This window comes from Eleutherodactylus coqui, chromosome 11 (assembly GCF_035609145.1).
Source record: "Eleutherodactylus coqui strain aEleCoq1 chromosome 11, aEleCoq1.hap1, whole genome shotgun sequence".
NCBI classification, from domain to species: Eukaryota; Metazoa; Chordata; class Amphibia; order Anura; family Eleutherodactylidae; genus Eleutherodactylus; species Eleutherodactylus coqui.
Window position 1 is genome coordinate 27,554,753 of NC_089847.1, and position 14,632 is coordinate 27,569,384.

Here is a 14,632-nt window from a genome sequence, read left to right on the forward strand (position 1 = left end):
GGTATGAATCCTGCCTGTGGCTTCATTAGTATTCCAGGGCAGTTCTACATGAAGACTTAGCCGGCCCACATTCTAATTGCTTTTGTTGCTGTTTCAACTGCCTATAAAACGAGATGACAATTTCCTCTTTTACATATTGTATTTCAGATTACTGTCCACCCAGAAAGCAATCTGTGTCTTTTTGTCAGACACATCCAGCGCTGATCTTTCTTTACAGATGTATTTGTAATGTAAAAAACTGCAGATTTTCTTTCTTTTTCACGGTTTCCTCTTCACTAAGCAGTATAATGACACTTTCTCCTTGTCGTCTTCTTACTTCTTCCCCTTCGAATATTTGAATCAGCGAGTTCATAGCGATAACAAGGGCTAGTACTGCAGAACGTTGGAAGATCATCCCTCAGGTTAATGTTGGCCGGGATGACATGACAACCCAATAAGAGTTACATTAATGTATCACTTAAGAATCCACTAACAGCATATTAGAAAGTGCTTTATCTGAAAGGGTTATTAGTTACAAGTGCACATATATCAAGGCTTGTCTACACAATGTCTAACCCAAACCACCCTTGAACTAAACATGTGCTTCCCCTTACCTCTCCTTGAATTTGGTTAAGGACTCCAGTTTCTCACGATGCAAATTCAGTACATTATGGTGGAATGCTAGTGAAGCCTTCAACAGGCTGCAATGCACATCACAACCACTGGGAGGCCACATGTTGACTCATATGGCATAAATATCTCCCGACGGAGTAACACAAAATCGTGTTATTTTTTCAAAGATGGTCATCTTCCATCATACATATTGGGCTGCGTCAAGTTAGGAGAAAATGTAGGAAAGACACATCTGTATACAAACAGTAGACATGCTTGCAATAAAAAAATATTCAACTGTCCTTGCAAATGAGGTTTATTTGTCAAATTTGCAAACTTTCATAGAATGGTAGAGTTGGAAGGGACCTCCAGGGTCATCGGGTCCAACCCAGGCTCAATGCAGGATTCACTAAATTGTCCCAATCAGACGTCTGCCCAGACTCTGAAGACTTCCATTGTAGGAGAACTCACCACCTCCCGTGGTAACCTGTTCCACTCATTGATCCCCCTCACTGTCTAATATCTATTCTTTTTCAGTTTCGTCCCATTGCTTCTAGTCTTTCCTTGTGCAAATGAGAATAGGGCTGATCCCTCTGCACTGTGACAGCCCTTTAGATATTTGTAGACAGCTATTAAGTCTTGTACTTTTGGTCAGTGGAGGTAGGTAGATGTCTTGTGATTCGCACATGAAGACCATCAAAGTTTAATATGTGCCTTAGTGTGCAAACAGCAACCTCAGTACCTACTGCCAGCAAATTTTGCTGCAGGTCTTTGGCAGTCAATCGAGGGTTTTTGAACACCTGCCTCCTCAGGAATCTGGTGGCAGCTGGTGATAGCTTCTTCTTTCTGACACATCCAGACAGTAGTGTAGGCAGTGTTACTTTAGCGTTCATCTTGCAAACTACGCTCCAACTGTGTCACTATTAATATTCTATATCTTTGCTACCCTTTTGTAAGCTTTCTCTTGTTTATGCAAGACCCTGATTGCTTCTCTTAACTATTTAGATCACTCTCTTGACCCCCAATCAGATATGTCAGCCAACAAAGCTCTAGCCAAGGTATTTTATGTGTGCAGAGATAGCCAAGCAGCACCCAAATGGGCATTTCCATTAGACCCATTGAAACTAATGGAACACTGATCGCTCATGCTTGGCCAGTGCTCCATTGATTCTGACATCATTGCGGGGAAAAAAGCGACTTCCCGGGTAACAGGTAGAGTGGGACACAGGAGTCCTGTTCCCGAGATGGGTGGTTGTCACATGATAGGGGATAGTTTGTAATCTCGGTACAAGCCATTTATGCTATTACTGAAGTCTAGATGAATACCTGGAGATGCCTACAACTCAACGGACAACTCTGGGCTGCAGCTATTATTCAATATTTAAATGGGTATTCATGCCATGGGCATTTATGGAATATCCACAAGATATGCAACAATTGTCTGAAAACTGCAGGGTCCACCTTTAGGATTTGCACCTTCTCTAGCATGGGGACTGTTCCTATAACTCCAACAGAGGCAAATTGGAGAAAGTTGCACATGAGTGGCCATCTTTCAAGCAGGACTGAGGTCGGAGGTCCCCGTTCTGGAGATAGCTGTGGGTCTAAGGTGATGAAGCCCATTTTAATCAATCAACTTTTATCTTAGGCAACTAAGTGTCTTCCTACACAGACCAATTAATCCTTGGAACGAGCAAACCATGACTGAGTTGTTTCCTTTCAACCGTTGTCTGTTTACATGATAATTGTTTCACATTTTTTCATCATTGCTTCTTTCGGCCATCATTAGTCTGTCAGGGGAGTTTCGATATGCCTGGGAATGGTCTGGGAACAACGGAACAATCACCTTTTACATGAAATAACGGGCAAATGGCAAACAGTGATTTTTATGCCTACATAAGATGAACAATTAAAGGGGTTGTCTCGCGGCAGCAAGTGGGGTTATACACTTCTGTATGGCCATATTAATGCACTTTGTAATATACATCGTGCATTATTTATGAGCCATACAGAAGTTATACACTTACCTGCTCCGTTGCTAGCGTCCCCGTCGCCATGGATCCTTCTAAATTCGCTGTCTTCTGGCATTTTTAGACGCGCTTGCGCAATCCGGTCTTCTGGCTGGTGAATGGGGCCGCTCGTGCCGGAGAGCTGGTCCCGCGTCGTCATCGTAGCTCTGCCCCGTCCCGTGTGCCGATTCCAGCCAATCAGGAGGCTGGAATCGGCAATGGACCGCACAGAGCCCACGGTGCACCATGGGAGAAGACCTGCGGTGCATCGTGGGTGAAGATCCCGGTGGCCATCTTGGTGAAGGAAGAAGAAGGAAGAAAGAAGACGTCGCAGAGCGGGGATTCGGGTAAGTAATAAATTTTTTTTTTTTTAACACATCCTTTGGGGTTGTCCTGCACCAAACGGGGGGCCTATGGAAAAAAACCCAAAAACGTTTTGGCGCGAGACAACCCCTTTAACGCTAAGTGAACAAATTAGTGTTGATTGTTGGTTGGGTTTACACCAAATAATTATCATTCGTTTTTGCATGTTTTAAGGATTATATACATGATAGTCATTTCATGTAAAAGGGTTCTAAGGGACTTTTCACAAAGGATGGAATATTCCGCTACAGCAGAATCCTGCTGACGATTCTGCATCAAAATCCACAGTTAACCATGAGGATCTAGTGCGGAATTCATGGATGACATTTTTTATAACACTGTTGCAAAATATCCTGTCGACTGTGAAAGGTCCATAACAGGATCAGAGTGGTCCAACAGAGGCATTTGGGATTGGGAATGGAGAAGTCTTCTGCAGGGTTATTCTGACTGCCATTATGGAGTCAGGAATTTTGGGGTAAATTGGCTTCTGCCTCGCTGTTTTTTTTTTTTTTTGCCTTCTTCTTGATCAACAAAGAGGAGGGGTGGAAACAGGCTGAACTGGATGGACATTTGTCTATTTTCAGCCTTGCATACTATGTTACTATGTAATGCCATATTATCATGATAACCGCACCTAGAAGAGATTCTTTCTGCGGAGGATATCTCCATAATACAATAGTACAGTGCCCCATGCAGGTACTATATGGAAGCACGCAGGTTGCCTATAACTCTATAGTAGGGACCACAGAAATCTTAACTGCCACCTGTCAGCTTTTCTTTTTCTTTTCTTCTGTTCAATTGCATAGTAATTTACATTTTCTGATATATAAATATATCATATATAATACATAAATGTCATGATAGACTATGATTACCTTGGATTTTAATGTTATTTGAATGGAATCATTTGTCTTCCTATCATTTATGTATTGCTCACGCCTGTCACTCATACACCTGCATACAGAATGGGTATAAACCATAAATCATGCCGAACATAACATTATTAAAGGGGATTTCCAGGCAAAAACGATTGATGATCTACCCTCAGGAGTGCAGGAAGTGTAATAGCCAACTTCAACTCCCATTGATGTCAACGGGAGTGAAGCCAAGTAGGGCACTTCCTCTCTCCACCCCTATGATGAACATCCAGTCCACTACACCGACAGTGAACCAGGCGATCATCTCACTGGTGGAGAATCCCGGGGATAGTTTTTGCCTTGAAAACCCCTTTAATAAACATGATGTATTGAAAAAAAATCAGCATATTGTGTTTATATGTATTTTTGTATCGTTTTGCCCCTTTGACTGATTAGAACATTTTTTTTTTGGAAGGCAACGTGTCCAGTGGGATAGTTATATAGTATTAGGGTAGATTTCAGTATAGTGGCCTGGAGTTGGGGTGTCTTTAGGATAGGTGTATGTCTGTCTCATGTGAACTGTTTTGTGAATATATGTCTTATGTCCATGCTAATAAACAGTCCAGTTAACCCCCACCCCCCGCCCCTTCCAACCTGTGAGTTGTATTTAGTCTCGCAAGGAGGGAGTAGTTAGGAGAAGTTAGTTGTAGAGAGAAGGGATGCAGAGATGTTGTTGGTGGAAGAGGATGTGTCAGCATTAGGCTGAAGCTGACTTAGGCTTCTGCCCCCGCAGAGCCGTGGGTTTGTCTCACACTCTGTGAGATATACCAGCAACAGGACTAGAAGGGGGAAATCATAGAGCAACCCGTGTCAATCATCTGGAGAACATCCCTGTGGTATCCTCCACAACAGCGTGCCTCAAGCTCGGACACCGCAGCAGTAACTGCCTGCTTTCTTATGCCCCAGTCTAGGAATCAACATCTGCTCTTCTGCAGAATAATTAGGAAACCAAAAGGAAGCTAGGAATTCACATTGGTCATTTAGACTTTGGACTGTGGATGTGACATTGCAGTTAACATAATACTGTAAGGTCCAACATGTATAGCCCATAAAGCTGGTGTTACTACTCACAGTGACTTAACCATAATGGGTGTAGAAGATGTACTTTCACCCGGGCCCTGGAGACTTAGGACATCCATGAGATCTCTCTTCCCAATATAAGGAGAACAGTACTATGAATACAACATTATTTTTGGGATTATTATTATTTAATAGAACCCTATTTGAAGGCAAAGTGTTAGACTCTATATCCCATGTTACCCTGCATCAATCCTTACTTATGGCTAGAATCAGACAAACACATGTGAATCCACCTTGCCATAGTCTGGTTTGGCTTTGGGTTGAGGTGACAGGTCTGGGCGAACCCGTTTTTCATGTTTGATCTTCCCATGTGGGACACCAGTTTTGCTGCAAGGTCTCAAGCCGCTACACACACACATAGTCCTGGTCATGTGGCTGCTGACATTGCAATGGACCAGGGCGCAGTACCTGTAGGTCTGAACTAATTCATAGAGATGAAACAGGCTGGAGTCAGGGCTGGCAGCACAGGGGCATAAACAAAGTCTAGGCTAGTAGGGCAGGACAGGCAGGATAGGCAAAAAGCAAAGCAGAGTCCAGAAACAGAGCCGAGGTCAGGGAGCACAGAAGTCCAGATCATCAGGAGTAGCAGAGGTCATCACCAGGAACACATGAATAGGGACTTTGTCACAATGCTATGGGCCCTATTGCTTAGGTATCCTCCATGGGAGGGGAAGATGCCTAATATAGCAGAGGTGTGCAGGTGATTGGCTGGGGAAAGATTAGGGAGCACGCGCTGGCCCTGTGAGAAAGAGGCGGGAGTGTGCATGAGCCTGGGAGTGAGCAAAGAAGAAGTGCATGCCACACAGAAGGCGATAGTGACTGACCACACACTCTGAAGCAGGTGAGCAATGGCATCGCCCTGTAACAGCTACATAGGGTCATTTTTCCATCCAGTCCAGTGATTCCATTTTTTTTCTCTAGCCCTGTATGTAATAGCTTGGCTACGGCAAAATTGCTTTCTGGCTCCCTTCCTGGCACCCAGAACTTTTGGCATCTAGTTCTTCCTCCCAACTACACAACCAAATGTGACTACTGAGGTCCTTCAACCTAAGCAGTGACCAGTGCAGCGAGCAGAAGTTGGCAGGCGTAGCTCAAGTGGGTGTGCTAACTTTGGTTTGGTCACAGTGGTGGCTACACTGTCTAGGATGGCGACTCTGCAGCAGGCGGATTGCAATTGTGTTCATGGCAATGACAATTAGTAGTTCATGTACTGTCTGTTGTGATGCCAGTGCCTTTGTATAAGTTAGGATAATGAAAGAAAGATACAGGTCCAAATAGATTACAGTAAAATCGAAGGCACACAGTTTCCTGAATTCTTGCCGATTAGGGACAATGTTCACACTTTGCAGTTTAGTTGGCAATAGAAACTTCAATAGCCTTTTATGTATATGAAATAGCATACGGGGACTCCTTGACTCTCTCTCTCCTAAGGAATAAGACTGCCAAACTAAGTTAGATGCTTGAGATATTAAAAGAGTATTTCTGGAGAAATGGAGGGAATGATGTAGGCTCTCCTGGGGCTCACTGACTGCTAACTGTGGAGGGACAAGTCTGACTCACAGTTGTGCCAGGTACTCTCCGTCCAGCTTCAACGTGGTCTGCCCTGGTTCTGGTTCCTCCCGGCAGGGTGAAAAAAGACTCCACTCCCGCCCTGGCACTGTCGGATCAAGTCACTACGCTCCTATCCTTCTCCAGCACTCTTTTTCCCTGGAGAGGTGTCCACTATGTCCCCCGAAGGGCTCATAATGAGAACCCTGCGACCTATTAACACTCGACCTACCCTATAGAACACTCCGGATCTCTACACCAGTGCCTGTCTTAGGTTGGATGACACTGAGAATAAATACTGTACCATAACCAGGCTCATAACATACAACACCAGAACCAGTCTCAATACAGCACCAAAACCAAGCTCATGACATAACTACAGTAGTAAAATTAAGCAATTGTGATGTGGGCACACTGATGGGCTGATAGCATCACCTAAGAACATCAGAGCGGAGGAGACAGACCCAGGAGTAGGATGATTCATGTAGATACACAAGATGCTACTGCCCTGAGGAAAATGATCCTCTGGTCTGAAAGAGGTAAGAAGGGTGATTGGTTTTGCCCCCAGCCTACACCTGCCTGCTGCCCCCCACAACCTAGCGGGCGCTGCCCTGTGCGACTGCACAGCCTACATGTAGCTAAGGCCAGCCAGGGCTGTAACTGATGTGTTCCTTGCCTAGTCTTTGCGGTGGTCATGTGGGGCTAAATGAATGCATACTACATTTCCCAGGTATGAAATGAATGCTTACACCAATTATAGAGCAATCCTAGCTATAAAGCCACAAAGCTATGACTACATCTCACTATAGTATCTCACCCATGACAAGCTTCTATAACAGCTAATAATTACTTTTACCACTCAACAGATGTGTGGTGACCCCTATATGATCTGCATGTGATTGCTTCAACATATACGACCTCAACTGTGAAAATACCCTGAATTAGTTTATGGCAAACTCTGCTGAGTATAACTCACCATACAAAGAAATATGTAAAATACATAGTGTACATGCATATGAACATAGATACACACATATAGATAAAGATTAGAGATGAGCGAGAATACTCGTCCGAGCTTGATGCTCGTTTGAGTATTAGGGTGCTCGAGATGCTCGTTACTCGAGAAGAGCACCACGTGGTGCTCGTCTCGATTAAACGAGCACTGACCATTGAATTCAATGCAGCCGGCTCCATTGAAAGCAATGGGCTGCCGGCAATCGCACAATGAATTTTCGGGAAGGGCTTAAATATATAAGCCCTTCCCTGCAATTCATCCAGAAATGTGTAAAAATAAAAAATATATATATATACTCACCTGCTCCCGGCAGACGGAGCTCAGCTGCGGCCAGCTGGCAGTTCTCCTGAACTGCTCTGAGTAGTACTTAGCAGCCGGGGATTTAAAATCCCCGCCTGCTGAATGAGCTGCCTCTGATTGGTCACAGCCTGACCAATCAGAGGCAGATCTCACTCACACCCATTCATGAATTCATGAATGGGTGAGTGCTGCCTCTGATTGGCTCAGCGCAGCTCTCAGCTGAATGACAGCAGTTCAGCACCACAGTGCAGGGGACAGCAGGAGAAGACGTGCCCCGGCAGCTGAAGGGAGGTGAGTATCTATTTTTATTTTTATTTTTTTTAAATCATTTTTAATTCATTTCCAGGGAATGGCTTATATGTAAAGCCCTTCCCTGAAAAAGAATTCAGGTGTGCCAGCGGACCATTGTCTTCAATGGAGTCGCCGGCAGCAGCAGCGGCTCCATTGAAGAGAATGCCTGCATTTTTATTCTTTTTTACACTAAAATCTTTCTTTTTCAGGTAAGGGCTTATATTTTTAAGCCCTTCCCGACAATTCATCCCGCGCTCGCCGGCAGCCCATTGCTTTCAATGGAGCCGGCTGTATTGCCGGCTCCATTGAATTCAATGGGCTAACATCGTTCTTCTCTGCCACAGCTGTTACAGCTGTGGCAGAGGAGAATGATCGTTATGCTGACAGTGGGGGGGGGGAGGTGTCTCACTCTTGCCACTATTGTGGCTTAACAGTGAGACCTCGGAGCCTGAAATGCAGCCCTGCATGTTGCTCCTCGCCTGCCCTATCCATTTCTGTGTTTTTTACATGACTTTGGTGATTTGCTAAGATTTTTACAAATGAAAACCTTAGCGGAGCACCAGTCATATACAAAAATGCTCGGGTCACCCATTGACTTCAATGGGGTTCGTTACTCGAAACGAACTCTCGAGCATCACTGAAAGTTCGACTCGAGTAACGAGCACTCGAGCATTTTGGTGCTCGCTCATCTCTACTAAAGATACAAGCTGAAATACTCAATTTTTGTACCGTGGGGCATAACTACGTTTGCCAAGATCAATATTGATAATAAGATCATTATTAACATGTGCTTTTTCCATGGTCAACCTTCAAGTCATTAAACCTGTTCAAGGCACCAGACCAGTGGTGGCAAGAAGTTGTAGACTATGGCCTAAAGGTAGGAAACAATACTGTAGATCTTAATGTTAGGCCACTGGGTTATTCATGTGATTTCAAGACGGAAGTGGGTAAATTATCTCTTTCTACAGTTATGTTTTAACGTGTTTGGCCTTTCCTAAGGAAAGGCTCACTGTCATATTTGGATTTATGCCTCGACCAGTGACATTATCTGTTTTGGATCTCTCACACTCCCTAAAGTCTAATATACTCATAGCGTAGAGCAGAGGAGCAGCATGGTCATGGATGTTGAAGACATGTAGGTGGTTTTTCGACACTCATAAAAAAGTGGTTGAGGGCTGTGGAGGTTCCCTAGGTCCATCGTAGCCGCTTTTGTATTGCTCTGGAATTCTGAAGTTGCTACAGTCGTTATATTCCATTTATTGTGCATGTGACTACTCACCCAATCATGGGCTTCTGTGGTCATAAATGGTTCATGGCAGAATAACTGTTGAAGCCTGTGATTTGTGCACAAAAAAAAATGGCTTGCAACCTTTGTAGCAAGTTCTTGATTCTCGACCGGAGTGTCTGTGATGGACCTGGGAGACATCTGACTGGAGAATATGCCTTAATTTGTTATTTTGTGTCCTCCCCGCCATCAACCATTGTGTCTGAAAACTGCTTTAAGCTGGTCATACACTTTATATAACTGTCAGTTGACTTAAAAAAGGAGCCTACATGCCCCATGGTCCCCCCGATTGATCAGCTAATTTAGCCTCCATAGAAGACAGATTCCATCGAGAAAAAAATTGCCCTCTTAAGTATTGAGGTCCTTTTACATGGGATGATTATCAGGCCTGAACGTTCCTCCTACTGGTCATTAGTCAACTGATCGTTCAGTTTCAGCAAGCATAAAAATGCTCAGTGGTGTGAACAGGGAGAGGTACAACCAGCCTATGGGGATCTATGTTCATAGTAGCCATCGTTCATGCCTATGCGCCGATTCTTGACCTATGTAAGAGGAAATTAAACCAGTTCTAAAATGACATGTATGTCAATCAGAGCTAGTTACATCGGACTGAGACCTCGATTTGTCTAAAAGGACCATGACATGGGTATAACAGAGTCGCTCCCAGCTGTAGCTTTACCCATTACCACACCATATTATGAAACACCTGATAGAAGACAACACACTTCTGGTTTTGGATAATTTGGCCACAGCAGCCATTTTATTGCAGACAAGTTACATAATAAAAGCAAATAAAGCCAACTAACACAAGCAGAGGTCCTTGGAGTCCCTTATATCTGTCACCTCACCATTTTCCATGAAATATATAAGCCAAATGCCTCCAGGTGGTCCCAACCACCTCGGAGACCCAGTAGCCTTTACAAAGCTAGACACACCACCATCTCTGCAGGGATTACCCCCTGTCAAACCCAAGAGGTGACAGACCAAAAACCAACCAAGAATAACATAGGGGAAAGGAGCCCCCTCCCCACCTACCTTCCCCCTGATCCAATTTTCTTACCAACTCCACAGACCGCAGCACTCACCACAGCCATGATAATGGTAATAAACCCCCCCATCAGCTCCTTTATAGATCTTCATATGAACTTCCCCACTGCATCATCCATAGGGTGGGAAGGTGGGACTTGCTTCTTCTCATGATGCAATCTCCTCACAACTGATGTCACCAACAGTTCTTCTTCCCGCACGTTTTTAGCTCCACCCCTTCCTTCATAATAGCTCCACCTTTTCTTCTGATGTCAACTATCCATTTCACTTCCCTGCTAACCCTGCCATGCCCGGGTCTTCGCCTACGGCCTTGCTCCAGCTCCCACTTTAGATCTTCCTTGGCAGATCTAACCACTTTGGGTGGGTTCTTCCATCATTGGAATGTCTGTGGCACAGCACAGACATAGAGATAGGAAAGATTCTATATTTATTGGTACGCCTTACTGACGTCTCGTTAAGACTTTTTCTGGGTGAATGAACCGGGAATCCTTTAGATCTGTACGTGACTCATGATGTATAATTCATTGAGTACAATTTCTATCAAGCAGATCATTTCCTTGAGGAAGACTTGATGACGTGATGAGGTAAGGTCTTATCATTAGCCATTCACTGGCTATTGGAGAAAAAACAATGATGTACAAGTTGTCTTATTCGAGGATGCCTGTTATCGTCTTCAGAGAAAGCCTGACTCTCATCTATGAACCTGATGCATATCGCTTGTTTGATCCTTGGTTTCTTATCTGCCGCAGCTACTAGTGATAAGGAATATAATCCCGAAGCAGAAACCAGTTAAGACAATAATGAAGGCCTGTTTTCTAAAGACAGTACAGAAGATGCCTTTGCCACTGGCAAAGTTGGGCACATCCTTTGTATGTCTTGCAATAACTTTCTTCCATTCCATGTTTCATTTGCCATCTCACATCTGCTCCAATTACAACAGGCGGCGAGTGCAGGAGGTTAGCGTAAAGTGTTGCTGCTATGAATTCAGTTTTATGTGCAGTACATGCATACTTAAGGAATTCTAAGCTCCTCGCAGCAGACCTCCTGAGACACAAGTTTTAAACTGTTCATACTGTAGCATTTAAACTTAAAGTGAACTATAGCTAGGAGAGGTCTGGGTACGGCCAACGCAAACCTTTGTCTCAGTACTTTGGCAATAATCCATAGCCGCTTTCCCATAATAAACAGAATACTGGCTGCACGTAAATCACAGCGCAGTGATGTCATTTACAGATTGAGAAAGTCCGTATAATGAATGGGGACGTTTAATGGGATTTTTGGCTGTATATTAAATAGAAGCTCTTCTAAAGGACGTTGCCTCCTCCATTTTAAATCTACATATTTTACCTGTATAGGCCATGTAATAATGTTGTGAAAGGGCTTTAGTAGCAGAATTGAACTTGTTATTTAACGCTTTGGTTTTTGAGTTGAAGGATTCTATAAATCTACAATTCTTTGTAAAAGCACAGATTAGAAATGTACAAGAAAGTGTGGAAACGCCCATATAGAATGAAAATGGTGTGGCAGAACATATGAAACTAGTTAGGCGAGTTAGCCATTTTTAATGTATGGAAGGGTGGCTGCATGTTTTTCTTAATGCGCACAAGTGTGAAAATATTACAGTACAAAACACAGAGGTGAGAGCAAGAATGAGGCACAAATGCACACGCAAATGTACATACGCTCGTGTGACATAGGCCTTCTGCAGGTGAAAATCTCTGCCGGTTTAATATATCACACACTACTGCTACTAATACAACTACTGTTAGTACTCCTCCTCTTACTGTTACTACTACTGTTAGTACTCCTCCTCCTCTTACTATTACTACCGTTACTACTACTACTACTGTTCCTACTACTATTGCTACTACTACTACTGTTAGTACTCCTCCTCTTTCTACTACTACTGTTACTACTACTATTGCTACTACTACTACTACTGTTAGTACTCCTCCTCCTCTTTCTACTACTACCTTTACTACTACTGTTCCTACTACTATTGCTACTACTACTACTGTTAGTACTCCTCCTCCTCTTTCTACTACTACCATTACTACTACTGTTCCTACTACTATTGCTACTACTACTACTGTTAGTACTCCTCCCCCTCTTTCTACTACTACCTTTACTACTACTGTTCCTACTACTATTGCTACTACTACTGTTAGTACTCCTCCCCCTCTTTCTACTACTACCGTTACTACTACTGTTCCTACTACTATTGCTACTACTACTACTGTTAGTACTCCTCCTCCTCTTTCTACTACTACCTTTACTACTACTGTTCCTACTACTATTGCTACTACTACTACTGTTAGTACTCCTCCTCCTCTTTCTACTACTACTGTTACTACTGCTACTACTACTTCTGTTACTAATACTATAATGGCTACTACTGTTTCTACTAGAGATGAGCGAACTTCCTCGCTAAGGCAAACTACTTGAGTGAGTAGTGCCTTATTCGAGTACCTGCCCACTCATCGCTAAAGATTCGGCTACCGGCGGGGGGCGGGTAGCGGCGGGGGAGAGTGTGGAGGAACGGAGGGGAGATCTTTCTCTCACTCTCTCCCCCTCCCCGGCAGCCGAATCTTTAGAGACGAGCGGGCAGGTACTCGCATAAGGCACTACTCGCTCAAGTAGTTTGCCTTAGCGAGTATGCTCGCTCATCTCTAGTTACTACTACTAAAACTACAACAACTCCTGCTGCTACTAAAACTCCTGCTACCGTTACTACTACTGCTACTACTAATAATATTTATAATAATATTGCTATTACCAATACTACTACTGCTGCCGGTACTATTACTACTGATACTACTATTACTACTACTAATAATACTAATACTGCTAGTACTATTACTACCTCTACTACTAATACTTCTGCTTCTACCACTGCTGCTATTGTAGCTGCTGCTAGTAGTATTACTACTGATACTACCGTACTACTATTGCTAATAATATTACTACTGCTAGTACCACTGCCACTACTGCTATTGCAGTAGTGTTCATTATATTTATAATACTATTGCTATTACCAAAACTACAACTGCTGCTAGTACTATTATTACTGATACTACTATTACTACTACTGCTACTAATACTACTACTGTACAGTGTTGTTCAAATCGTTTAGACAACATAGTGGTTAATCTCCTGCTGATCTTGCATTATCGGTTGGGGAATCAAGTCTGGGTTTGGCTTCAATGAATGGCTGAACGCTGCCTCTGATTGGTCACAGCGCTCAGCCAATCAGAGGCAGCGCTTTCAATTTTTTTAATCCCCGGCCACCAGAAAGTCAGAAGAAGACTGTCTGATGAGTAGACTCCAGGTGGGGATTAACGGAACCCTCCGGAAGTCCCCTCAGCCCTGCGGAGACTAAGAAGTCAACAGTGGGACATTTTAAAGGTGCTTCTGGCCAGAAGCACCTTTTAAATGTCCTGCTGTAAGCAGCAGAGAAGCTATTGGCAGCACAGGAGTTTCCATGAACTCCTGCTTCAATAGGAGTCAATAGAAACTCCTGCAGGCACGCACTGAACATAGTGCATGTTCTATCTTTTTAGGTGCGCGCCATTTTGTGCTGCTAATTCTTTGCATATGAACGCTTCTATAAGAACCCATTGGTTCTTTTTTAAAGTGTACATTGTGCGAGCGCAAAACACACGCTCCTGTGAGCGAGGCCTAAGGGCTCGGTCAGATGAGCATTTTTTTCACGCATTTAGGTGCATGAAAAAAAAGCAAAACACGTGTAAAACAAAGTTGCGTGACCGAAGCGACACACGCGTTTTTAAATTTGCATTTGTTGTGCAATCATACCATGGCAAAATTCACACATAAAGTGTGGTGCCACCACTATACCCTGCTACGGCTGTGACGGCTGCAGCAGGGGATTCTGTCATATCCAGGGGTTTCACTTTGTGGTCAATGGGGCCGGCAGCAGTAGTGCCAACCCCGCCGAAAACATAAAGAGAACATCACGATCCTCTGCCACAGCTGTGGCAGATGTGGCCGAGGATTTCTTTATCTCCGCGGGGTTTCACATCCAAAGAATCCCCTGCTGCGGCTGTGACAGCTGCAGCAGGGAATAGTGATCCTTTCCCATTGCTTTCAATGGGGCTGCACAATATGCGCAAATTTTAGGTGTGCTTGCGAATCGCTGTCCTATTTTTTACAGGTGGGAATTTCTTTCGCA